Source organism: Azolla caroliniana, unplaced genomic scaffold, assembly GCF_043228905.1.
Source record: "Azolla caroliniana isolate FFs.n. ecotype wild unplaced genomic scaffold, voAzoCaro1.0.p SCAF_2, whole genome shotgun sequence".
In the NCBI taxonomy this organism is placed as follows: domain Eukaryota; kingdom Viridiplantae; phylum Streptophyta; class Polypodiopsida; order Salviniales; family Salviniaceae; genus Azolla; species Azolla caroliniana.
This window is the reverse complement of record NW_028230437.1, coordinates 22689968-22717691: the sequence shown is the minus strand read 5'-3', so window position 1 is coordinate 22717691 and position 27724 is coordinate 22689968. Positions and strand designations below refer to the sequence as shown.

The following is a 27724-nucleotide window of genomic DNA, read 5'->3' as shown; positions in this document are numbered from 1 at the left end:
GACTCGCACTCCCTTATGAGGAACAAACAATTGTTCTTCGTTTATGAAATTGCATTTTATAGACATATTGTTATGGGCATGACCATATAATATCCCGTGGTATTCTATACACGTGGATAAAAGCGTGAGGGTTAAACGAGAACGTAAAGAAGGGAAGGATTACTTTTAATCCTTGGGATTCAAACAACCCATTAGGCCAAGTGTGAACTTGCCTAGGGCCCTTAGGTCTGGCTATAAATATGAGGCCTAGCTACCCTCAATTGACATCTCTTGACTATGTCAAGACTCTGACCTTGTGGTGGATCAACTCTTGTAGCGAGTGCGCTAATACTAAGTACAACTCAACGCCACGACAGTGGTATGGGACGCCGATCGAGGCTCGAGTCCGTCTCAATCCCTTCACTCAGGGGTGGTCAGGTGGATCGGCACCCTTCTTTCTCTCTCTCCTTATCTATTTATCTATTTTATCCATATCATATGCGTACATTAGTAGCTAGCTCTAACAGTTAGTATCAGAGCTAGCTACACGTGATTACATACGACATCACACTGGACACTTCGTCAGCTTGGTGCGGCGATGCTGCACGCGCAAGAGGATCTCATCTATGAGACGAGGAAACCTATTCCCCCAAATATGTTGAGGAGAGTGAACCTCATAACTTGTTTAAAGGTGTTGTCAGGATGATGGTGTCTAGAACATGGAGGAAATATGTTAAGTTTCATGTCTTACAACATTGAACACCTAGAAACCGAAGCTTATCTATAATGTCTATTCACATCAAACCTCCCTTTCGTGTTCATGTATAACATACAAATGGATATACTATTGGACATGACTTATTGGGTTATACCGAAAAGCCTTGCAATGTGAAATGAGAAAACGAACATCAAACAATATGGCATGTATTCCCAACTAATTCCACTTTAGTTTGAAAACCTCTGAACCTAGATTTCCCATGACATGTTAGGATTTCTTCCTTATAATTGAGAATTTCCTAGTAAAGGTAATGAATGACGTTCGACAAAATCTTTTGTTCATGTTGTTCCATCCATATAGACTTAAAATTGTCTTACAAGGTGTCTAGAGAGAAATAGTGATATGGAAAGTGTCTAAAGTGGTTGCCACATTTCTTTAAGTGAATCTCATCCACAAATTTATTCAAAAGAGTCATTTAAGATTTAGTTGAGGAATTGTTCACGTGAGAGTGACATCCACAAAATTATTTGCAAGGGCGTTCAAAGATTTGTGTCAAGTTGATTGTTCACAAGAGGCCCTTTAGGGTTCCAATTAATTAAACACTATCAATAATGAAATTAAGGAGTGACTAGATATCAAACCTTCCAACCCCAATTGGTAGTGTTGAGCCTAGTCTCGTCAAACATCGTCAAGTCATCCTACGTCCCAAACTGCAAGAGCGAATGACATGCACAAGTCTTGTGATTTGTAGTGACCTTGTAGGAAGGATCACACCCCCTTTCACTAACACTTTGAGAATATATAGGGCTATAGTGCTACAAGCACCTTGGGGTTTGCCAAGACTATTTGTTGTGTGTTAACTATGTTGTCATCTACAATTCCAATTCTTGTGATGCAATGCAATTTGATCAAGCATCAAGTTTTTTGTGCACGTATAATCTTGTTTTCAATGTGTTGAATATAAAGTACAACATGTACTCAAATTCATGTCCAATATATATTGAGGTATTTAGTTTTTAATCTAGAATTGTACTTTTTTTAGTGATGCAATGTTAGTCACAATGGCAAGTATCATATTGATTTTAATCATGTGTAATTTCTACCTCTATGCATAACAACATTAATTATAATACTATGTTATTAAAATATTGGATGAGATGGAAGGTTATCCAGGTGTGGGAAATTGAAAACCCTTAACTTGGTGGTATGGGTGGGCAATCATGTCTTCCATTTAGAGCTAAGTTGTTTCTTTGGAGGGTTATGCTCGAGGGATTACCATTTGGATAGGAAAAGGATATTGCTAGAGGAATCTGTTTCTTTTTAATATGTTTGGACCATAACACACATATATATTAGCGTGGGTTCCGTACTTGGGGTTTCAAAGGTCCCATTTTAACGATTGTTTCCTTAGGTTGGGTCAAAGTGGCCATTGACACAAGTTCAAATAAGTGTACACTTTGTGAGATATTGGGGGTTATGGCATATTTGGCATATGCAAAATGAATTTGTCTTTGGGCACCCAGTCTAGGATGTAGAGACATGTCCAGAGGTTGAAAGATAGGTCACTCTTGCAATTCTCGTTGTTGGAATCAAGATTGTTATCAACTAAGGATGCTCAAATGTGTTTTCTAACAAGACATTATATTCACCACTTGTTTTGTCCATCACATAATATGGTTCCATATGTCAGGTGCTATTTTTGTTGTCTTTGGCAGTTCATTGTTGTCCATTGTGATTAATACAACAATATATACCGAATTAGTTTTTTGAGAAACATATATTTGCATATTTGAAGCCATTACTTTTAGATTGATTATAGCATTAAGGATGAATAAACACATGCTTATTTTTGAGAATTTATATTCTCGTTAAAATATCAACAATATGTCGGATTGAATTATCGTTGACATCTAAACAGTCTTATATTCAATGCATCCACATTGTACTTTACCACGTAATGTCTTGTTCGTATATGGATTTCAATGTCGGGCTTCCAAAATATCCATCATCACTTCTTTGTGCATCGTGCATGTATGAAATGGACCATTAATACTTTGTTGTAATTGATGGCATTATAGATGAAAATTAAATTTCTCAAAACCTCATGTATGACATTGTCAATATTATGATAATAGTAGGAAAATATTGATGGATCTAGCTCTAGCATTTTTGTAACTTTGTGAGTGAAAAGATAGATTGAAACCAATCCCTTTCTCCCTCTTATTGTTTATCCTACTCCAATGATCCAATTCATCCCCACGAGTGGATAGGTTTATAGTTTTAGCTCTCTTTTCGATATGAGAAATAAACATGTCCACATAGAGAATGCCATGGAAGACGCTATCATTTTTAACAAATATGAAGTTAATGATAAGAAGCAAGGAGTCACCTTATTCACCTTGATCTTCTCTTTTCTAACTCAAAATGCACTATAACGAATTTTGATTGTTTTTGTAATGAGATACTAACAATTAGTGAAAAATAACAAAATTTAAGCAATGATACTCATGCCTTTTACTCTCAATCTTCATGTATATGCTTAATGAAGTTTAGTAAAATCCTCACCTTGTTGAATGCAATGAAATCTAAACAAGGACATTCAATGATGGAATAAACTGGAGGATGGAAGCATTTTTAAAACATCTAAGACGATACTCAAATTCATAAATTAATTGATCATATATGCTAGTGAATAACTGAACGTGGAACAGTTGACGCTTCCTGATCCAATATGGCATGTGATTGGTATAGGCTCTATTAAATCTAACCTTGTAATCAAGGATGTTGATTAACTGACAAAAGCTTAATATTTTGGAATAGTTAACAATGTATTGTGCCACATCAATGCTCATACTTTGGGTTGAGTGCATCTAATGAAATAAGCGCATAGACACGTAACCTATGATGTGTGCTAAAGAGAAAACTAAGACGAATTATTAATCATGTGGAAAGCAAGGGAAAATATTTCATGGAAGTGGTTTTGTAAGTGAGTGATGATTTTGACAAGGTGAACTAAAAACTTTACTCGATGACTGAATGTTATAAACGCATAGAACATCATAACTAATTCCACTAACCCAGTAATGGAGTAATTGGTAACAAGCGAAAGTGTTAAATGATTGAGAATATACTCTTAAGGACTCGCTAGTCTCAATGAGTTCACACAATATAGCATAAAGGCGTTTCGTGAGAACACATGATCTCTTTCATACACATGTGACACAGTATCTCAATGAATTCCTTAGTTAATGAGGCTTTTTTTGTTGCAATGCCAATCATATCACAATTTGGGAGAGATTTTTCCCTTGCGCTTCATAATTACATTAGATATGTTGCACAATGCACTATACTACAAACATGCATATTGAACGTAGTCCTTCCCTCTCGAAGCCCATCTTTGTGCACATTGTGTGCCATCTACATCCTTCTGACTTAGCTCACACTCTCCTCTTTGTGAAGCAAGGTGTGGAGTGTTGATAAGGACATTCATTGGCAATGCATATTTAATCCCAAACACTCTATTGCAATGTTGAATCTTAAATCACATTTGAACTTGCTTTCCCACATTATCAATTGTGACTTATCCCTACATGCCTTTATCTCTCAACCACAATGTGCAATATTTTTAAGTTTGATTTGATGGTCATATTTGACAAATGAGAACAATAATATAATCTATCTTTCTCACTCACGTGCGATTGCATACACACATGCAAGCACTTTAAAGATCACATGTTGTGTACATTTTTCCTTCTTGAACTTCCTCAACTAATTATGTTGACTACGATGTTGTTAAATATAGCATAATTAACACATTCAAGAATTCCCCAAACATCAAGAAATTCCACTCAACTAGGACACTTACTACAATGAGCTTTTGAATTTAAAATAGGAAGCTTTACCATAAAATGACAACCCAAGAATGCAAGTATTGAAAATCTATCCTTGTTTCCAAATTATATTGTTCTTCTTGGTTTATATGTTTAACCATTCTTCGAATTCATGCTTTTGTCCTTTCTCCACACTTAAACACACTCTTTCGAAGTGTTGTGAAACAAAATTAACGATGCATCAATTTGGTATTCATTCCTTTTATGGTTAAGGGGGTACCTTGGTCAAGGAGCTAGATTAACATTTAGTTGATGGCTACCTATCTCTAATTTTCATATACTTATAGAGTGCAAAAAGATTATGGATTGATATCGCAAGTATGTCTTTGATATCTAGAAAAATATGCCATGAAGTGGAGATTATAATATGAAGTTATTGCTATGTGGGCGAGCTCGCCAAACCACACTACATAACATAAGTATTTAGTTGTTCTACTACTCTTAACATCTTTGTGTCTCAAGAATAGTTTGGAGGGGTTGATATCACAATGAATTATGATATAGTTATTAGCATACAGACAATATATGTCGGAGGGAGGAGACAATAATCTAAGGTTATTACTATTTGGGAATCCAATCTCCAAAATAATACATAATGTAAATATCTAATATATTTATGTCTCAAGAATACTCCATAGCAATCTAACTTACCACTTACCACTTTCTACTTTGTCATATCCTTGAATTTCAATGAACTATATCATGACATGATGTTGTACTTGATTTCCATAGCCACACTACTTTGTCTTTCAACATTTCTTTCTTTCTAGATGCCCATTGCTACACAAAAAGGTTGAATTGATCTTATATTTATAAAATCTAATATACGCATGTGCATGTGTATTATATTCATTCTAGAACATTGGAGTTTCTCCCTAAGTTCTAACTAAAACCTCTTATCCTTATCATCAATCTTCGTTGGCACAAAGTCTTTTTAATTATTAGTCGTTGGTGTAACTATCCATTCTTCTAATTGTCGTGAGTTTATTCTTTTACGTTTCTTTTCCTTTCATATAGTAACTCATTCTCTTTTATTTAAAATAAATCCCAAGACTTTCTTGATGCATGCTCATAACACACATCCTTTTCCTTTACTTCATTTTGAGTCCATTAATAAATGAATTGATTTTGTGGTGCTTGGAGTTGAACTGCCTGGGTTATTTTATTTATGGTTAACTTTTTGTGGATTTTAAAGCTCAACAAGGGCTATGTTTTGATATTCTTCCAAGGTTAAATGAACATGGTTTGTTTCACATTGATCAAAGGTCATATTGATTGATACATGTTAAGTTTCTTGATGGGAGCTTGATTACTATGGTGATATTTGTTAAATATAAACACGCAGTGAATAAGAAAATAAAACTCAAGTGAAGTTAGTTTTCCCAAAATGAATCAATCACAATGAACTTGAAGGATTTTCCACAACTTTGCATTTGTTTGGTGAGGGAAAATATCGAGGACTTCAAAACCAAAGGAGAGAGATTGGGGGATCTCGAGGTGATCAAGTGGTTGATATTCCGCAATTGCTATCCCGATAATTAATATCCTTGAGTGGTGGTGTTGATTGATTGCTTGTAATTGTGAGGGTGAGCAGATGCATATGAAACATGCATATGAATAGGGTGTGACATTGTTAATGCATGTAGAATTAAAGATACATATTGAATGAAAACCCCCATGCACATTTTCTGAACTTCTCACCATATTTTGAGTATATCCTCAACTCATTCATCATTGCCACAAAAGTTCACAATACATATATGTAATCAAACTTTTCTTTACCCCTGTATTGTATATGCACTACATATACGTTTTAACTGAAATTGAGAATATATTCATGTGAATGGATCAATCTTAGTGGAATAAGTCAATGATGTAAATGTCAATACATGCATGACAATATCTCTAGCTAGAGCACCACATTGCCAACACTCAAGAGTTTTTATTCGTGACAGAGTTTAGAAACAAGAAAGAAAAACAAGTCCATTTGGATAACCATTCGTGGGTGGGAGTTGAACCTACATCATTATCTTAGAAGGCTAAGGGTCATTGTTGATACCAATGCTATTATATGTAGTGTTGCTTTATAGAGTGGAAGTGTGGAGTGACACAGTCTCACTTAGTGTGTGGAATGAAATAGAGAAAACTTAAAAAATTGTGAAGATAAGATATCTCAAATACAGTTTCATGTTGTTGCTGCAAAGTGGACTCGATTAGGTGATAATGTGAATTTCGAATTTTTTACATATTATAAAGGTGGTCATTTAGGTAGTTTTTTTTTCCAAAAAAGAATATACTCCATTAGTTAAAATATACACAAACTCGATCCCTTTCTCGAGTAGGCCGTGCCAAGACTATCCTATCCTACATAAGAGATCTTGCTTATTTATCTTACACTTTCACATATGTCTCTAGCCATCCTTTCATACACTTCACCTAAATTCACTATCCCACATGCCATGTCTTTCACGCCCCTCATTCAACTAATGGGAGGGGGGAACAACCATCTGGGTACTTCATACTTCCATAGTATATCCATTCCATTTGCTGCGGGCATTGTTGTAGTACACCATTGCTTTCAAAAATTCAGCCTCATTAGTTATGCAACAACATAAGTACCATCAATCTGCTCATATTGAGCTCTTAGTGTAGTTATTAATGTGTGCCACATTAGCTTAATCGATTCAACTGGAGGGCGTTTGTGTGCTGAAAATACCCTGGTACACTTGTTGTCCATATACACCATATAGTAATGGGGGCAAGCAACATCCAAAGATCTCCAAGTTTTTGATTTTGTGCACAAGCTGTAGGTACCCTGTTGTCAGTGATAAGCCGAACAATGTCATTCTCCCCTCTCTACTGAGCATCACATGTGCTATCGTATTTCGCCACATCATCCTCAAGACAAATCCAACAAGCATGTTCCCAGTTGAGGGTGAACGAACTAGAGGCATGGCAAAGCAAACGTAGTGCCCTTCCCCATACAACCACTGCCTCGCGACATTCCCATAGACAATGGGAAATGCTTTCTATCTGTCCACATGCAATACATCTAGGGTCTACATTGGGGCCTTTACCCTATGTCCCTACCGGCAAGGCTCTATGTGCAATAAGCCATACGCGCATCATTATCTTGCGGTCATCATATATGTCATGCCATATCATTTTCCAGAATTTATCTAGTCTCCTTTCACTAATGCCCTCCTGTATCCAAAATTTCTTTGCCACAATCTTGTCGTGTTCTTGTTCTAGAATAATTTGCCTCCTGGTCATTTAGGTAGTTGTATGAGACAACTTCAAAGGGAAGATGGGTCTATTACAAAGGACACTAATGCAATGAGGGACATTGCAACATCTTTTTATAAAAATCTACTAACAGCCCAACAAATTTTGGTTCAACAACTCCAAAAAAGAAAAACAGTTTTGGATTGTTTAGAACATAAGGGTATCTATTAAGGGTATACAATGACTAGGTGTGGAGGAGGTTGTGTTAGACCATGAATTTGCAGATGACACAACATTATATGTTGTAGGAGATGACAAAAATCTCTGTAATGTACAAAATGTGATCCATGATTTTTGTGATGCTTTAGGTGCTATTATTAATTGGCATAAATAAGTGGGATTTTGGGTTGGGGAAGATCTTACTCCCACTTGGTGTCCAAACATTGGATTCCGTTGGATACCAAAGGGCTCTCCTGTGAGATATTTAGGGTGTCACGTGGGAATTAGTCTTCATCCAGAAGCTCATATCCAACCATTACTACTTCCTTTGAGGAAGAAGTTGATTTTTTGGAGTTCTAAGAATTTGTCACTTGTAGGGAGGCTAGTCTATTTCTAATCATGTATTACTCTCCTCGATGTGGTATATTCTATCCTCTTGGTTATTCTCCAGATCTTTGTTGTCAAAGCTACAAAAGTTGATTAGGAATTTTTTATGAGGATCTACTGATTTTAAGAATGTTAAACCAATGGTAACTTGGAAAACTATTATAGCGCCGACTTCTCAAGGGGGTTTAGGTTTGGTAGATCAAGCCATTATTGGCAAAATTTATAGTATGAGGATTATTGCCAAGAAACGAGCTGTGGAAGATGCTTCTTCAATTGAGAATGAAAGAGGTCTTCCCCGAAATTGGAGGTGAATGGACAATGTCTCTCCAATGGTGGTTTATTCCTATCTTCCATTTGCATAAGATAATGCTTCAAAATGATAGGTTCTTCGCTGTGATAAAGTGACCCTGGTGGTCCATAAAGGATACTTTGTAACAAGTTCGGCCCATTTCAATGGATGAATGGTTACATCAACCCTTGGTTTGGAATCCATTATTTCTAGATGATGAAGGATCTATGTTGGGGAGGAAAGTCAAATTAAATTGGGCTCAAGTGGATTCATCTTTTGCCTCATCGCTTGGTAATTGGCAACAATTTGTTCACAACCTTACTCATATTATTCAACAAGAGTATAAAGGAATAAGAGGAGGAAAGGTGATAGTTGATGACTTAAGGAAGTTGCAGTTACCCTTGTAGAATAATATACTTTCTAATTGTCATAAGTGGGTGGGATTATTTCAAAATTTCAGATTTTACTTAGAGTTCGTCGCCTTAGAGATGATGACACTTTCTTAAGTTATGATGTTCTACAGGATGGACGATTAGAGATGATTCCTCGGGAAGATGAATGTTTGGTTGAAGCTATATTAAAACCTATTAGAATTCTAGCTAAGGTAGATAAGGTTTGGGTCATTGACCCTGATCCTAATGATGTTCATCCATGGTGGGATCTATGGGTAGTGGGGAAAAAACCATTATGTGAATTGGAATGGAACCCAGGGGAATGGAAGTGGCCACCTACATCATATTCTGGGGAGGATGTTAGGCCAATTCTGGGGTGTATGGCTCTAGAGTATATAAATGGGGGACAATGATTGGGCTGATATTAAGGGCGAGGTACAAGATTATGAAAAAGAAAAGGTTAACATTGCATTATATACAAGAGGTCGATATGTTGAGGAAGTGTCACCATGTATGCCTATTATTTAGTCCAGAATGGAGTAGTTTGGGAGGTGATTAGTTCAATAACCTTATGGGTTTTGTGGACTAGTAGATGTCAAAGGATATTTCAGCAAATTCAATGGAATGATGTGGATGTAGTTAAGGAGATTTGGGTGACCTTGGTGCATACACTAAAAGGAGAATATGATGCTATCAAAGGTGATTCAGATGTAGTCTTTCGACAACAAGAGGTTTTTAAGAAGAGATTGGAAATGATGAAGGTGTTCTGCATGGTTGATGGTTGTATACATTGGAGGTATCATCCACCGCTTTGGGTATTTCCTCCACCGACATGAGGCATGTGGCCATGTATACCTGTTATTACTAATGATTTGGGACATACTTATGTCTATAGCATTCCAAGAGCAGTAGAAAGGGTAAAAATCTATGATGAAATTTCATGTAAATCGCTTTAAACATAATATAAACCATTGTTGGGGGGAAAAAAAACTTAGAAAATTGTTCTTACGCGGACCATTAGGAGTTAAATTCTCAACATCCTATCTTGTCATGCTATTAGAAACAAGTGTTTGGCTCATAGAGGTGCTAGCCATGCAATAGTATACAAGTATCATTTGGCTGGTTGTTTGACATTGTGAAATGGTTTAAAAGATGGGGAATAGAGGATCCATTTGAGCTCTACTATAGTGCTATGAAGTATGTGATAATCATGAATAGATGATTAGAGGCACTAAAGTTCACGTACAATGTAGCATTGTGCATTGTATCATGTAAGCACTAGTTAATTAGAGCACAATCACGTAGAAATTTATTAAGGAGAGGAGGAAGCAAAGACAAGATATATGCAACAAAACAACGATTCAATTATATTCACCTTCTCTCTTGTCTCTCTTGCTTGTAAAGAGTTTATCCAAAAGTTGTGTATATCATAAAAGAGACACATTAGAGTGACATGCTTCACCTCCGACCTTGACAAATTTAATATTTATTACTTGGACCTTCATGAATGAGGTTCCTTTCAAATCTAAGGCTCTTAATATTTTATAATCAACATTAGGATTATGTGCTTACTTACAATCTTGGTCTTGGTTGGATTTACAAGTTGCTAATGGACACAACCTACATCATGTTTCTAGCCTTTACTGGATGCTAAAAGTGTCTAACTCTCTTTCATCATTCATCATTAGGTTTTTTATTGTCTTTTAGCAAAATTATGTTTTTATTTTGTTGTGTAATAGAATTTGGTTTGATTTTCCGTGTAGAATCAAGGTTTCATATTTACATAAAAATACAAGAGATGGGTATACAATGTTATGATTAAAGACAATTCAAACTAGGTGAAACATTAAGATAAAACATTAACATTAAAAGAAGGATTAATATTAAACATAGTATCTAAGTTAATTAAAAATGTCAAGACTAAAATCTAGAAGTTAACAAGAGAAGGGGAAATGAACATTTGGGACAATAGGCATCATTAAGCAAAGAATGCCATAGATGATGCATCATTATTTCTCTTCAATGCATCACTTTGACATGAACCTACAAACTTAATGGTAGAAAGTTATGAACACAATTACAGGAAATATTCGAAAAAAGTCGAGAAATTATATTAAAGATATGATATGTCCAATGCCACAAAGGGCACTATAGAATGAGGAAGACTTGACAAGAAAGATTACAATTGTCATTGAACCAAAGTGGTTCTACGAGAATGAGGTGCCTCTATTTATAAGTCATGACTTTTGGACCAATTGCCCGATCATGTTGTCAGCTTTCAATGCCAACATGTTGAGTTTTGGCTAAGCACTCTAGTTTGCCTTGATGGAGAATTTATTGGTCCCCAAGTCCTAAAAACGATCACTAATAAACATAACATGTCAATATGCTCAAAGCTTAGTGGCCTATCAAGGTTTCCTTGCTTCCCAAATTAGTTGGGAGGAGGGTAAGGATCCCATGAGCAACAATGCTCCCTAGTATACCCTCCTTGATCCTTTTACCTAATGTCTCTTTATGCACATTTTACATGTAATTGTCATTCAATTTTAATTACATGTTTTGCTGGTATCTTGACCAACAATTTGCATAATCCTAATTTAATCTTATGGCGGTTTAAACTATATATTTACTTTTCTTATTTTATGTAGCTTCATATACTTGCCATTTTGGTTGCTTCACACTTGTGGACAAATAATACACAATATACAAGATTTTTCAGGACAAACATTGCTTAACATTGATTACCCGTTGATGACGAGTTGTTTATATTATCGATTAATGATATTTATTAACAAAAGCATACACAATATCATAAGTTTTACATTTCATATTTATTATTGTATATGTTTAGATAATTGCGATACTCTATGTTATAGTTATCATAACACATTATTTGATAGTTATGCATGATTGCCAACTGGCAAAGCATGTATCAAAACTAGGCGACGAGCATGCACAAACTAGGAATACCAAATATAATGAAGATAAGAATGTTGTCAGAACCATTTTAGTTTTTTTTCTTTTTGCAAGAAAGATATACCTTAATATATTACTTGAGAAATGTACATATAGAAAACAAAAGGATACATTTCATCTCACCTCTATTGTAATACAAAAGCTAATACCAACATTTGATCAAACAAATGATATCATATAAGAAACGAGAGGAGCACAAGCTACAAGCTATGCAATAAAAAAGAAGGTATGGCATAATTCCACCTCATACCAGAAGTTGTATCTGAAAATAAGTGAAGCCCTTGCCACCATTTCTTAAAGTCCACTTGACGTTGCCTTAGAGCATCAACTGAACCTTGCTGATCATCATATTGCCCACGTATGGTATGGACAAATAACAACCATAATTCAATAAGCATGGTTCTGAGATGTATGTGAGCATTATTAAAAACAAACTCACATCTCATTTTCCATATTGCAGGACCATTTTAGTTCAACGGCAAACGCCAGTCTTCAACGTAAAACTTTGTACCTCTTGTTCTTGTCTATAGTAAAATTCTTTTCCCATATTTCTCTTTCTTAATCTAGCAATTTTATTATTATCTTAGAACTTTGACAATTTGAACCAGATTCGCACATTTCCCCTCGCAAGAGCTTTACAAAGCTTCTCTTGTAGCTATTGAGTACATCAACGAGCAAGATTGCATATAAAATTTGTTAAATCTTGATTGGTGTACAATGAAGTTTGTGGTAATAGAGCAATAGAATCAAAGTCTAATAGGAGACTTGACAAATTTGAGCGCCGAGAAGGCACAACAATATGAAGAACTATCTTAATAAGTCCACTAACTAGAAACAATTCCATCATCTTTGCAATAAGAAGCATCGAAAGTACAAACTGTTAGGATTTCGGTCCCTCCGGATGGGATGATGAAGGCCCGGTGAGAATTGGATGATGAGTACCCGGCAAGGAAGACCCGGTGAGAACCAGATGATGCAGGCCCGGTGAGAACCTCTCACCGGATGAAGGGACATAGATGTAAATATGTTTCTGTTAGCCCATTGTGGCTATATTTGTAAATAGCCTAAAAGTCATATTAGTATAAATATGACCTAAGGCAAATAAGGGTTTGTTGTTGCAAAATATAGTGTTGTCATATTGTTGTAACTGTTGTGCAAAGCATAAGAGAGAGAGAGAGAGAGAGAGAGAGAGAGAGAGAGAGAGAGAGAGAGAGAGAGAAACAAAGTGTGTCTCTGTTGTAACTGCCGCCAGGCGAAGAGTGTGAGGACGAGATCGTTGCCTCTATGTTCCTTTGTTGTATTCTCCTTACATAGTGATAGCTTGGAGTCTGTGGACTCCCATGGTTTTTCCCATTTAGGGTTTTCCACGTAAACATATTGTGTACTCTCTTTCAGTGTTTTGTGTATACGTGCATCTATCTCCACATTCCCATTTATGTGTTTGTAATTCTCAACGAAGTGATCGAAGACTCGGTTGTGGCTGAGCATTATTCCGCATATTCTCTTCAATCTGGTATCAGAGCGAAACGACACAGAAAATGGAAGATTCATTGGGAGGCATGTTCAAGCTCACCGGCTCCAACTACTCAGTGTGGAAGTCGAAGATGAGGGACATGCTCGTGGTTAAAGATCTTTGGTTGCCGGTTCAGTTCGGGGACAAGAGACCGGACAAGATCGATGCCACGACATGGGAGGTGATGCACATGAAGACGACCGTGTACATATGGTGCTTCATCGACATGAGCCTGTACAACAACTTCAATGAGGAGAGTAAGGCTTATGAGCTCTGGGAGAAGATCAACATTATGTTTCAGAACAAAATTTTTGTTAATCAGATTTCAGTATTCCGGAATCTTGTAAGACTCTAGTACCAAGATGGCTCCAACATGGCGGAGCACATGAATGCCTTCCAGGGGCTGATTCACTAGGCAACATTGTTGGAAGTACCTCTCGCCGATGAGGTACTAGCACTGCTCCTGCTCGGTTCCCTCCCGAATAGCTGGGAGACGTTGGTTGTCACTTTGGGCAACGCCCGACTGGAAGGAAAATAGTTATCCCTAGCAAAAGTCAAGTCAAGCTTGCTAGATGAGGAGGCGCGACGGAAAGACAAGGATACGATCTCCGACTCTAAAGCGCTCCTTACCGAATCAGAATGCGAAAGACAAAGGAATCGTAGTCCCCAGAACCGTGAAAAGTCGGGAACACGGTCAAAGTCAAGGGGGAGGCCCACTTGCTTCTATTGCGGCAAGCCGGGGCACTTTTAGAAGAACTATCAACATTTCTGGAAAGACAAGGGAATCAACAATACCGATTCGAAGAAGTCACTGGACCAAAACGGTTCAGATCGGCAAGGACCGGACCGGAAGGGAACAACGACAATCGTGGCAAGTGAAGAGGAGTTGATGCTCATCACCAAGGAGAGTGAGTTGAACCTTGTTGGCGACAAGACAATGTGGGTTGTTGATTCTGGAGCGTCGTTCCACCTGAACCCGAACCGGAAATGCTTCTCATCCTACACAGCCGGTGAGCATGGTTGTGTCCGGATGGGGAATGAAGGGACATGCCGAATTATCAGCATAGGAGATGTGTTGTTGACGACATCAATCAGATGCAAGTTGCTGCTGAAGGATGTTCGACACGTTCCAGAGGTTTGACTGAACCTGATATCAGCCGGTCGGCTAGATGATGAAGGCTACACAGGTAACATTCGGAACGGTGTCATGAAGTTCTGCAAAGGGAGCCTAATAATGGCTCGGGCCCGGAAATTCAATACACTGTACCTGATGAATGCTCGGTTATGCCGGGAAGAAGTGAACGTGGCATCTGACACTGCTGGTGAGTTGTGGCACAAGAGACTATGTCACATGAGCGAGATGGGGATGAAGAGGCTTGCTGATGACAACCTCATTCCAGTGAAAGATGTACACCTTGAGAGGTGCACCGACTGCTTGGCCGGTAAGCAAAATCGGACCTCCTTCCGATCAAGGCCACCGATGAGAAGAAATGCACCATTGGAGCTGGTGCATACCGATGTGTGTCAAGTGGACACGAAGTCACATGCCAGATCACAGTACTTCGTGACGTTCATAGACGACCACATCCGGAAGCTATGGGCCACACCGTTGAAGACGAAGGATCAGGTGTTATCCGTCTTCAAGGAGCTCCACGCAAGAGTGGAAAGAAAAACCGGCCGGAAGCTGAAGGCGGTTCGAGTAGATAATGGAGGTGAATACCGGGGGCAGTTTGAGGAGTACTACCGCTCGAAGGGAATCCGGCTCGAATTTACCGTGCCGAAGACGCCAGAACTAAACCGGTTAGCCGGGAGGATGAACCAGACCATAATGGAGAGGGTCCGGAGTATGCTAGCACATGCCAAGTTACCCAAGACGTTTTGGGATGAGTCGCTGACGACAACGACGTACGCGATAAACAAATCACCCTCAGTACCCTTGGTCGGAGACACGCCGCAAAGAGTGTGGACCGGTAAGGAAGTGTCTTACCAGCATCTGAAGGTGTTCGGGTGTCTCGCTTACGTGCATGTGGCGAAGGATCGGAGAGCAAAGTTGGATCCAAAGTCCCGGCCTTGCATATTCCTCGGATACGATGATGATGAGTTCGGCTACCGAGTGTGGGATCCGGTCGACAAGCAGGTTTTTCGGAGTCGAGATATTATCTTCATGGAGGACAAGACCCTTGCTGACTGGGAGTCGGAGAAGAAGATAATGAACTCTGAGTCGACCGATAAGGATCAGACTGATGAGATTCAAACCTACCCGACTAATGTTGTGACTTGAGAATAGGAGAGAGAAAAATAAGATGACAGTAGAAGGTAGAGGGAGAGAGAGAGAGAGAGAGAGAGAGAGAGAGAGAGAGAAAGAACACTAGAAATGGAAAGAGAGTTTATATTATAAGAGAGCAAGGATTACAAAGAGTAGGCTAAGGGGCTACAAACTGGTGTTGAACCGAATGAGTTGTGATGAATGAATAGACACCTATTTATAGGTCCTTATGGAGTGTTCTAGAATGTTCTAGAATATTTTAGATATTTATGATATTTAATATAATCATGGAATATCCTAGAATGTTCTAGAATACTCTAGATTGTTCTGGAATACTCTAGAATGTTCTAGAATACTCTAGATTGTTCTGGAATACTCTAGAATGTTCTAGAATACTCTAAATGTCTTGTAATAACTAATAATACATTTATTATAACTATACATCATATATGTTAGTATAATGGTTAAAGGTCTAACATATAGACCAAGATGTCTTGGGCTCGAATCCTTGTAAGGCCAAAATGTATGTCGTCATGACATTATCCCCCTTTTCGACGACGAGTTCCACGAGTTAGAAGACAAGATTTCGGACTTGGCTTATGAGGATATTTGTTGTGAAATGCAACAACTATTTCGGAGGCATTAGCAAGATTCTCAAGAGGTTCCCATGTTCGATCATTAGGTGTATAACCTAACCAGTCAACCAAATAATACAGTTTGTTGCGAACGATCTTGGAGTCGAGAATGGCAACAACTTCATATTCGGAGCCATCCGAAACTTCGATTGGAGGTGGGGGAGATGTAAGACGGCCTGGAATAGAGTTGGTTGTGTACTGCTCCAAAAGTGAAACATGGAAGACCGGGTGAAGATGCATATGAGGGGGAAGATCAAGGCGAAATGCCACATCATTGATCTTACCAGATATCACATATGGGCCAAAACGTTGATAATCCAATTTGCAGCAAGTTCGGGTTGTTTTAATGTGACCTTGTAAAAGCCATACTCGATCCCCCACTTGAAACGTAGTCAATGAATCACGTCGATGACGGTCGACAACCTTCTTTTGAGTGTTTTGAGCATCACATAAATGGTGCAAAAGGATATCTTGAACTTCTTGGAGTCGGGTGAGCCGATCTTCAGCAGTCGGGTTTGTCGGGAGTTCGGGATGTTCAAGCATAGTCCAACGAGGATGGTACCCAATGTTTGCAAAAAATGGGGAATATCCAGTAGAAGAATGTTCTGAGTTGTTGTAAGCAAATTCCGCCAAATGTAATAGATCAACCCAATCATCTTGTTGATAGTTGACAAAACAACGAAGATATTGTTCTATTGTTTGGTTGGTGCGCTCACTCTGTCCGTTAGTTTCTGGATGGTAGCCAGAAGAGAGTTTGCAAGAAGTATGTAAGAGTTTGAACATGTGCCGCCAAAATTTTGAGATGAACTGGGGACTCCGATCACTAATAATATCATCAGGAAGACCATGATGCCGAAACACCTCTCACATGAGTAATTCGGTTGTCTCTTGGCTCGTAATGGCCTTTGTGCAGGGAAGAAAATGTGCCATCTTGGTAAAACGATCTGTTACCGTGAGAATAGAATCAAAACCCTTGGAAGGTGGTAGATCCATAATGAAGTCCAATGAAATAGATTTCCATGGACCCTCAGGAATAGGCATTGGATGTAATAAGCCATATGGATAATGTCGAGGTTTTTTGGATCGGCAACATGTATCACAACTACAAACATAATCCGTAACAAAATGGCGAAGTCATGGCCACCAATACCTTCGAGAAATTAACGCCAAAGTCTTGTGGATGCCAAAATGTCCAGCCATTGGTGTATCATGACATTGTTGCAAGACTTGGAGTCGAGAAGGACCATCAGGCACATATAAGAGATTTTGTCGAAAAAGTAAACCATCATGCCAATTGAACTGGTTGTAGTCTTCACGAGGATTTTGAGATTGTGAACAAGAAGCACGATCTAGGATAATATGGTTTAGAATATCTTGGGCGAATTCATCAGTCTCAATATGATCCCGAATGGAGTCTAGAAGACTTGAATCCTCGGGTGTGTCTATAGCATGAAAAACCATTAGTCGTAGACAGTCAGGACCCAAGAGGATTTGCTTCTGACTTTCAAATGCGGCTTCTCCTTGTTGAAGTTCCATATATGAATGCTGAGATAAAGCATCTGCTTTGCCTTGTTGCGTCCCAGGGCGATATAGAATTACAAAATCAAAACGAGTTAAAAATTGCGCCCAGCGAGCTTGTCGACGACTCAAGACTCGAGCACTTTGGAAGTACGTTAGATTTTTGTGATCATTATAGACAATGATTTGTTGAGACGAACCCTCCAAAAAATGATGTCATTGTTGAAAAGAATCCACAATGGCAAGAAGCTCTTTGTCGTGAATCTCATAGTTGATTTCTGCAACTTCGAATTTCCGTGAATGAAAAGCCACAGGGTGCAGTTGGCCATCATTGCTAATCTGGGATAATACGCTTCCTAGTGCGAAGTCAGATGCATCAGCTTCCAGTATAAAGCGCTTCAATGGATCAACATGCATCAAAATTGGTGCGGATGTAAATGCTTGCTTTAATCCTTCAAATGCAGAGTTTGCATTTATACTCCACACAAATGGTTGATTCTTTTGTGTCAGTTGAGTGAGGGGCAATACGATCTTTGAATAATCTTTGATGAACTTGCGATAAAAGTTTGCGAACTCTAAAAAACATTGTACATCTCGCACAGACTGTGGTGTTTGCCAATCCAAAACTGTTTGAACCTTTGTTGGATCCATAGAGATGCCATGTGAAGAGACTATGTACCCCAAAAATTCCACTTGACACTGGTCAAAACTGCACTTCTCCAATTTTGCATAGAGACCATATTCACGCAACCGTTGCAAAGCTTGTCGAACATGTATATCATGATCCTCTTGAGTTTTTGAGTAGATCAAGATATCATCTAGGTAAATTATGAGGAAAATATTGAGGAAAACTCGAAAAATGTCATTTGCCATATGTTTGAAAACTGTTGGTGCATTCGTGAGACCAAATGGCATCACTGTATACTCAAAATGGCCATAGCGAGTACGAAAAGCAGTCTTCCATTCATCCCTAGGATGAATTCGAACAAGATTGTAAGCACCTCAAAGATCTAACTTTGTGAAATACTTAGCTCCATTGAGGCGTTCCAGAAGGCTCGAAATCAATGGTAGAGCATATCGGTTTCGAATAGTTACTTTATTCAATCCTCAATAATCCACGACCAGACGAAGTGAACCATCTTTCTTCTTAACGAAAAGTATGGGTGCGCCGGCATGAGATCTTGAATGCTGGATAAACCCATTCGCCAAGTTCTCATCGATATATTCCCGAAGAACCTCTAACTCCGTGGGTGAAAGGTTAGAAATTGGACCCCATGGAGGCTCTTTTCCGGTCTACAAATAAATCGGGCAATCATATGGTCGATGCTCTGGTAGTCTATTGGCCTTCATCTTATCAAAAACATCGGAGAATTCTATATATTTCTTTGGTAGTTGGACCCCCGATTCTTGTGAGCTCGATGTGGGAGTTGCTAAAACTGCGAACACCAACATGTCTTCCTTCCATCCTTCCTCACGTAATTGATGTATAGAGATTGTTGAAATCTTTTGGAATGTCATATCCTTTGTTGGAGTTTTAAGAGGCTTAGACTGTATTGTGACTTCTTCAATGGTTCTTTTTCTCCAATCAATAGTTGGGTTATGTAGCTCAAACCATGGAAGACCAAGAACTAGGGAGTGCTCTGGACTACTAATGATGTTGAATGAGATGACACTAGCCAAATTGCCTAGGACTACATGAATTGGTTCAGACTCTTCAACTATATCACCTGATGCTATGGGGCGTCCATCAATGACTCCGACTGACACTAGGCTTGGGAGCTTATGCAACTGAATATTATGCATTATAGCAAACTCACAATCCATGAAACAAGAGTTGGCTCCAGAGTCTAAGAGGGAAGAAGCTGGGACTCGATGGCACCTAGATGTGTTAAGCTCAACTTGTGCAGAGAAAACTCGACTAACTTGACCAGATGAAATGGAACCACAACTAGGGACGAACGTTACATGCCTAGGGTTGTCCAACCAAATGGCTCTGATTTTGGCCGGACTTACTCGTTTAACATCTAATTGGCTCAAGACATCAAATGTATTTTTATGACAGGGACTACTAGGCCTACTTGGGTTACGAGAAGGCGGGGCAGAAATTGAGATGGGATTGTCATGAGCACTTACTTGGTTAACTTGTCGTCGTGGTTTATGTGGACAATTCACAACAATATGCCCTGGACCACCACAATAGAGGCATAGACGATTCGCTCGCCGTCATTGCTTTTCAACATCTGATAATGGTCCTCGACGTCGTGTTGTCTCGATTTCCATTGGAGTAGGGCCTTCCACCACACTTGACTTTGATACTTGGGGTGGAGTTGCAACCACCGAAGCATATGTTTCTGTTGGTCGAAAGCATAACATTTGTTGGCGCTCAGAACGCCGCTCAAATAAGCGATTGTCACATCGCACGGCCCGGCTTACTGCTTCAGTAAGAGATTTTGGATCATCATGGAAGGTAAGAAGTAAATCCTTCGCATCATTGCGCAGACCTTGACGAAATTGGTCCATTAATGTCGCCTCGTCCCATGGAATATCACATGCTAGAAGGCGAAAATTTGCAGCATAAGCGGAAGCAAGACGATCTCCTTGTCGTAATCGCTGAATTTTGTTTATTGCAGTCCTCATACTATCAGTTTCTCCAAAGTTGGCTTGGAACTCATTAATAAACCCTTCAAAATCTTCTAATAATGGTGAGTGCTTCTCTAGGAGTGGTGCAAACCACGCTAATGCGGTACTCGTTAACAAGGTACCAACTAGACCCACACGAGCAACATCAGTTGGGTAACGGCTAGGATGCAATTTAATCACAAGTCGTACTTGATTTAAAAATCCACGAAATTGAGACCTTGTACCATCAAACTTGGTCAGCAGACTAATCTTGGGTTCCTTCGGCGAGTTTTGAACTTCCGCCGCTTGTCATTTCAATAGAGTAGTCTCCAATTGATGCACCCGTTGAGATAATTCTTCATATTGTTGTACTTTCTAGAATATTTTAGAATATTTATAGAATTGTTCTAGAATATTTTAGATATTTATGATATTTAATATAATCATGGAATATCCTAGAATGTTCTAGAATACTCTAGATTGTTCTGGAATACTCTAGAATGTTCTAGAATACTCTAAATATCTTGTAATAACTAATAATACATTTATTATAACTATACATCATATATGTTAGTATAATGGTTAAAGGTCTAACATATAGACCAAGACGTCTTGGGCTCGAATCCTTGTAAGGCCAAAATGTATGTCGTCATGACAGTTAAGAGTCGGTTGACACTCGAAGAACCGGCCAGTTACGGTGAGGATACCAAACTGGCAGAAGAAGAAGAGGAAACTGAAACCGGAACCGGCCAAGACCCCGAATCGGATTCTGATGAAAGAACAAATAGAGGAGCCGGTTGCCGAAAGCCAAAGACGGAAATATCCTCTCAGAGAGAGAAGGGCCCCCCAGAGATTTCCGGATGCAGAGCGCGTGCTGCTAACCAATGAGGGGGAACCAGAAAGCTTCGAACATGCAAAGGAGGACACCCACAGTCACAGGTGGTTGAGTGTCATGCAGGACGAGATGGATTCTCTGCATGAGAACCACATGTATGAATTGGTGGAGTTGCCGAAAGGAAAGCGGACACTCCGAAGTAAGTGGGTGTACAAGTTGAAACCGGGAGATGTTGGTAAAACAACAACATACAAAGCCAAGATCGTGGTGAAGGGATTCCAGCAGAAGAAGGGCGTGGACTTCAACGAGATATTTGCCCTGGTAGTAAAGATGACTTCCATTCGGACGGTGATGAGCATAGTTGTAAGCATGGACCTCGAGGTAGAGCAGTTAGACGTGAAGACGACGTTCCTCCACGGCGACCTCGAAGAGGAGATCTACATGCAGCAACCGGAGGGATTTGTGAAGAAAGGGAAGGAGCACCTAGTTTGTCGGTTGAAGAAGAGCCTCTATGGGTTGAAGTAGGCTCCCTGGCAATGGTACCGGAAGTTCGACTCCTTCATGACCGATCAATGGTACCACAAGACGTAGGCCGATCACTGCGTATTTGTGAAGAAGTTCGAAGGTGGAGATTTCTTGATACTCCTCCTGTACGTGGACAACATGTTGATCAAGTCAAGATACGGATGTTGAAGAAGGCTCTGAACTAGACCTTCTCAATGAAAGACTTGGGTCCGGCAAGACAGAGGATGCATATCATACGGGACCGGTCAAAGAAGCAATTGTGGCTGTCACAGGAGAAATACGTGACACATGTGCTTCAGCGGTTCAACATGTCAGACGCGAAATTGGTCGGATCGACACTTCCGGCAAACTGCAGGTTATCTGATAAGCAAAGCCCGAAGACGAAGGCAGAAAAGGTGGATATGATGAAGATACCATATGCCTCTGCCGTCGGGAGCTTAATGTACGCAATGGTGTGTACCCGACCGGATATCGGATACATAGTCGGAGTGGTGAGCCGGTTTATGAGCAATCTCGGCAAGGAGCACTGGAATGCGGTAAAATGGATACTCCAGTACTTGAAAGGCACCTCAAGTATGTGTCTCTGATTCGTCTCTGACAAACCCCAACTTGACAGTTTCCCCAATTCGGATATGTCGGCTGATGCGGATACCAGTTGGTCAACATCGAGATATGTTATGACATATGTAGGGGGAGCTGTTTCTTGGCAGTCGAGGCTGCAGAAGACAGTTGCGTTGTCAACCACAGAGGCAAAGTACATGGCAGTCGTGGAAGCCGGCAAGGAAATACTATGGATGAAGGACTTCATCGAAGAGCTAGGGATCCGGCAAGAGGAATACCGGCTCTATTGCGATAGTCAAAGTACCATCCACCTTGCGAAGAACGTGGCGTATCATTCCAGGACGAAGCACATCTAGCGCAAGTACCACTGGATCCGGAAGCGAGTGGAAGATCGAGAGTTCATGCTGACAAAGATCCACACAAAGGAGAATAGGTCAGATATGCTAACCAAGGTGCTGACACCCGACAAGCTGGACACATGCCAGAAGCGAATTGGACTAACCAGACATCCCATGTCGGAGTGAAGGGGGAGTTTGTTAGGATTTCGGTCCCTCCGGATGGGATGATGAAGGCTCGGTGAGAACCGGATGATGAGTACCCGGCAAGGAAGACCTGGTGAGAACCGGATGACGCAGGCCCGATGAAAACCTCTCACCGGATGAAGGGACATAGATGTAAATATGTTTCTGTTAGCCCATTGTGGCTATATCTATAAATAGCCCAAAATTCATATTAGTATAAATATGACCTAGGGCAAACAAGGGTTTGTTGTTGCAGAATATAGTGTTGTCATATTGTTGTAACTGTTGTACAGAGCGTAGCAGAGTGAAAGAGAGAGAGAGAGAGAGAGAGAGAGAGAGAGAGAGAGAGAGTGTGTGTGTGTGTGTGTGTCTCTGTTGTAACTGCCGCCAGGCGAAGAGTGTGAGGATGAGGTCATTGCCTCTGTGTTCCTTTGTTGTATTCTCCTTACATAGTGATGGCTTGGAGTTTGTGGACTCCCGTGGTTTTTCCCATTTAGGGTTTTCCATGTAAACATATTGTGTACTCTCTTTCAGTGTTTTGTGTATACGTGCATCTATCTCCACATTCCCATTTCTGTGTTTGTAATTCTCAACGAAGTGATCGAAGACTCGGTTGTGGCTGAGCATTATTCTGCATATTCTCTTCAATCTTCCCTAGGAACCAAAGTCATATATCACAATGAAGTGTGTCTGGTGATTTGGGTGCATCCAAACTAATGCTCAACTAATGCATAACAATTAATTATCCACATATAGATTACGATATAAAGTGAACCAAGTGCCATGATAATCCTATTTCTAGTTCATCAATTAGTCAAGTTGAATGAGTAAGTCCAACCAAAATTAGATCCATTTTGTTGGAAAATTTAGAATATGTAGAATCGGTTTCCATGATTAATTTCATTTCATTGAATCAAGTTAGTAGAGTTTCTGTACACAAGTTGAGCTTATTACATCTAGGTGTCGCTAGTCCTTGTCTCTCCTCTCTTTAAGGAGCCAACTCTTGTTTCATGGATTGTGAATTCTTGTTAATAAAAAACATCCTCTTGAATAAGCTCGCAAGTCTAGTGTTTGTGGGAATCATTGATGGAGGTTAGGCTACATCACAAGATGTGGTTGAAGATTTTGAACTAATTCATGCGGTTGAATATTTCTATCTACATTATTTGTAATCCCAAGAATCCAATTGTTTTTTGTCTACCTTGGTTCGAACTTCATAATCTAAAGATTAACTAGAGGAAGAAAGCAATTAAAGTGTATTAGAAAATTTGAGCAAATCCTGAGTCTCTTGCCTTGACAATGTCTCAATTAGGATCCCATCAAACCTTGACTTAAGAATGGTCACTACCTTCATCTTGAGGGTATGTAATATTGTGTTACATAATATTTATGCTCGAACCAAGTGACCAAATTCTTCTCTCTTGTTAGCAATGTATTATTACTCACTTATATGTTATAGTGCTTCCTATTGAGAATGAAACTCAACTATGCCCAACATGTGAACATGTGTGGTGGGTGCACCATGCAACCATGTGTATTAAAGTCCATTATCATCAAGAATAAACTAGCATTGTCAATCTTGCCATAAATAGTTAATGGGAAAAAGGATATTATGTATTTCATTCCCTTCTAATTTGACACCTATTGGGAAGGTAGTGAAAGAGTAAGTATCTAAACTATAAAGCATCCCAGTCCTCTCTTGTAATGGGTTAAGTATAGTTTAAGAGTAACTTATGTTTAACCCCAACTTGCTTAAACATACATTCTCTATCTTTATCTTTATCTCTTCTTATCTCTCACACACAAATACACACACATTCTACATATCACTATTTCGTTGCTTCTTGAGTTCAATATCTTTACGATGTACATGGGATTGGAGCATCATCACATGATCTTTATAGCCCATTTGCTTCTTTGATGTTGTGATTGATGTCGTAATTCAAGAAGAACCAATTTCCTTGCATTGACTCGAAGCTTTATAGTGAGGCTACAAAACAGTGTGGGTGGAAGAACATCATCACATGTTTTTGTGCAGACAAGATGAATCGCGTCTTCCCAATGAATTTGCTTGTGTTGACTTGAGGATCGACCAAAGCTTTGTAATGAGGCTATAGACGAGGTGGAAGAACACCATTGCACGTTAGTATGTTGAGAATGGGAGAATAGGAAGAAAAGCAATATGAAATATGAATATGCAAATGGGAAGCCCACTCATTAGTGAAAAGCTCAATTAGAACCTTTAGAATTTGGAATTACAAGATGATACAATACTTTTTTGTACATGGGTATTGGTGCTACCTAAGTCACAACATGCCAACTTTGTGGGATGGCCACAAGAGACGAGTTATGCTATGTATAACCTAGGATTGTGTATGCACAATCATATGCTAGCTTACAATCAAGATGCAAAAATGCCAAAGGAGGTGTGAGGACATCTTTTGAAGTTGCTCTCCACAAACATGCATCCCTACTAGCTTCAACTAAGACAAGAATTGAAAGGGATGTAACAAGGGGAGGATGCCTATCGATAACAACTTGAAAATAAAAAGATTATGTGATTCTTTTGCTTCCATTGAGATTAGGTGAGAGTCGAGACACACTGCCCACATTTCACTCTCCAAACCATTGTGGACACTTTAATGTGAAGAAAAGGCACAAAGGAATGAAGAAAAGGACAAGAGAAAGTATGACTTGGAAATCAATGACAAATGTGAAGGTGCATTAGGATAATGTAAAGCTATAAAAGGCACTTCTATAAGTCTTTTATTGTTCTTCCAAACATTTTAGAGACTTGAGCTAGAGCTTAGACCTCCTAATCCTAGTCTTTTTCTAATAAGCTATAATTCTAGCCGTAATCTTCTCTTTGCAAGACCCAAAACTTAAACTTCCATATTTAGTTTTTGGGTTGATAGTAACTTAATAGAGACAACTCGCCTAATGTTATTAATTGTGCTCGTTTCTTCCTTTCCCATGTTTTTCATTAATAGTTAATATTAATTGATTAAGAGTGATTACACAAACTTCGACTCTTGTTCATGTAAAATATTCCAGCAAAATGATGCCTTTTACTTATTTTCTATTTTAGATCTCTCATGGATTTTTAATTACCAAACGAACATTTAATAGAAAATGCTTCTCTATGCACAAATGAAATAAATTCATTGGAATTTGCAAATGAGTTCTTAATTCTAGGATACATTTCCTGTTGTCCATGTGCATTTTCAAAGGTTTTCCTTCCTAGCTCAACACTACCCCACCTTTGACAACCATCAATCAAGGCACGCCATAGAGCATTATCAGGATAGAGAGGCATTTTCTCCACCACAGTTAGAGCTCTATCTAGGTAACCCGCACAACCCAGCAGACTAACTAGGCAAGTATAATGCTCAAGAACAGGAATAATTCCATAGTCTCTGCTAATCAACTGAAAATATGTAATGCCCTTCTCCATCAGATGTGCCTGCCTACATGCACGAAGTACATTGATGAATGTGATGGCATTCGCCTTTTGATTCACTTTTCGCATTCTATCAAATAGAAAGAAAACCATTGCATTTTCTCTAGCTTGTACATAACCAACAATAAGCGCATTCCATGATGTTATATCAGGAGTGATAAGTTTTTCAAACATTTCCTGTGCCTTTGTCAAAGACCCACATTTGGCATAAAGATTGATCAATGCATTACCAATACTAAGATTTCCTTCTGAAAACCCTCTTCTAGAAAGCTCTTCATGTATTTCTAGGCCCCTTATCAAAGCTCCAATAAGACTACAAGCTTTAAGAGTGATAACTAATGTAGCAACATCAGGAGCGAATCCTTCAACCAGCATTTGCTCATAGCAATGGAGTGCTTCCTTACCAAGCTCATGTTTCACATACCCTCCAATCAAAACTGTCCAAGTAATTGTGTCTCGAGTTGGGAGATTGTTAAACATTTCTAGTGCTTTTGAAAACAACCCACATTTGCCATACATGTCTACAAGAGCATTTCCAATAACCATATCTCCTTTCAGAAATCCTCGGCTAGAGATTTCAGCATGTATGTTTCTCCCCTTCTCTGCCATACCAATACATCCACAAGCTTCAAGCAAGCAAGACAAAGTGATGGCATTAGGAAAGACTCCTTTCAATCGCATCTGATTGTAACAACTCAATGCTTCCTCATAATTCCTATGTTTGATATATCCTGTAATTAGTGCAGTCCATGAATATACATCTTGTGTGGCAAGCTTCTCAAGCATTTCATATGCTTTTGCGAGAGAACCACATTGTGCATACATATAAACTAATGCATTGCCGACAACGAACTCTTGTTCAAATGAACCTGCTTTGATAATATCAGCATGCAATCCTTTACCTTTCTCCAAATTACCAATAACACCGCACACTTTTAAAGAACAAGATAATGTAATAGCATCTGGAGAGATGCCATGGGATTGCATCTGTTTAAGACAAGTCAATACTTCTTCACTATAGCCCCATCTGGAATATTCCACAACAAGTGAATTCCAGGAAGTCATATCTTGACACAGAAGATTGTCAAAAACATCTCGTGCCTTTCTTAGAAAGCCACATTTGGCATACATTTCTACGAGTGCATTACCAACAAAATGATCTCTCTTTAATACTGCATTCTTAGTAATCTCATCAT

At 39.1% G+C, this 27724-nt stretch overlaps 1 protein-coding gene across 1 annotated transcript in view; it reads right to left on the bottom strand.

The window, feature by feature from the left end:
* Positions 1–27724, bottom strand: part of LOC147867633 (uncharacterized) — a 48059-nt gene that overhangs the window by 2677 nt on the left and 17658 nt on the right. The window lies entirely within an intron of this gene.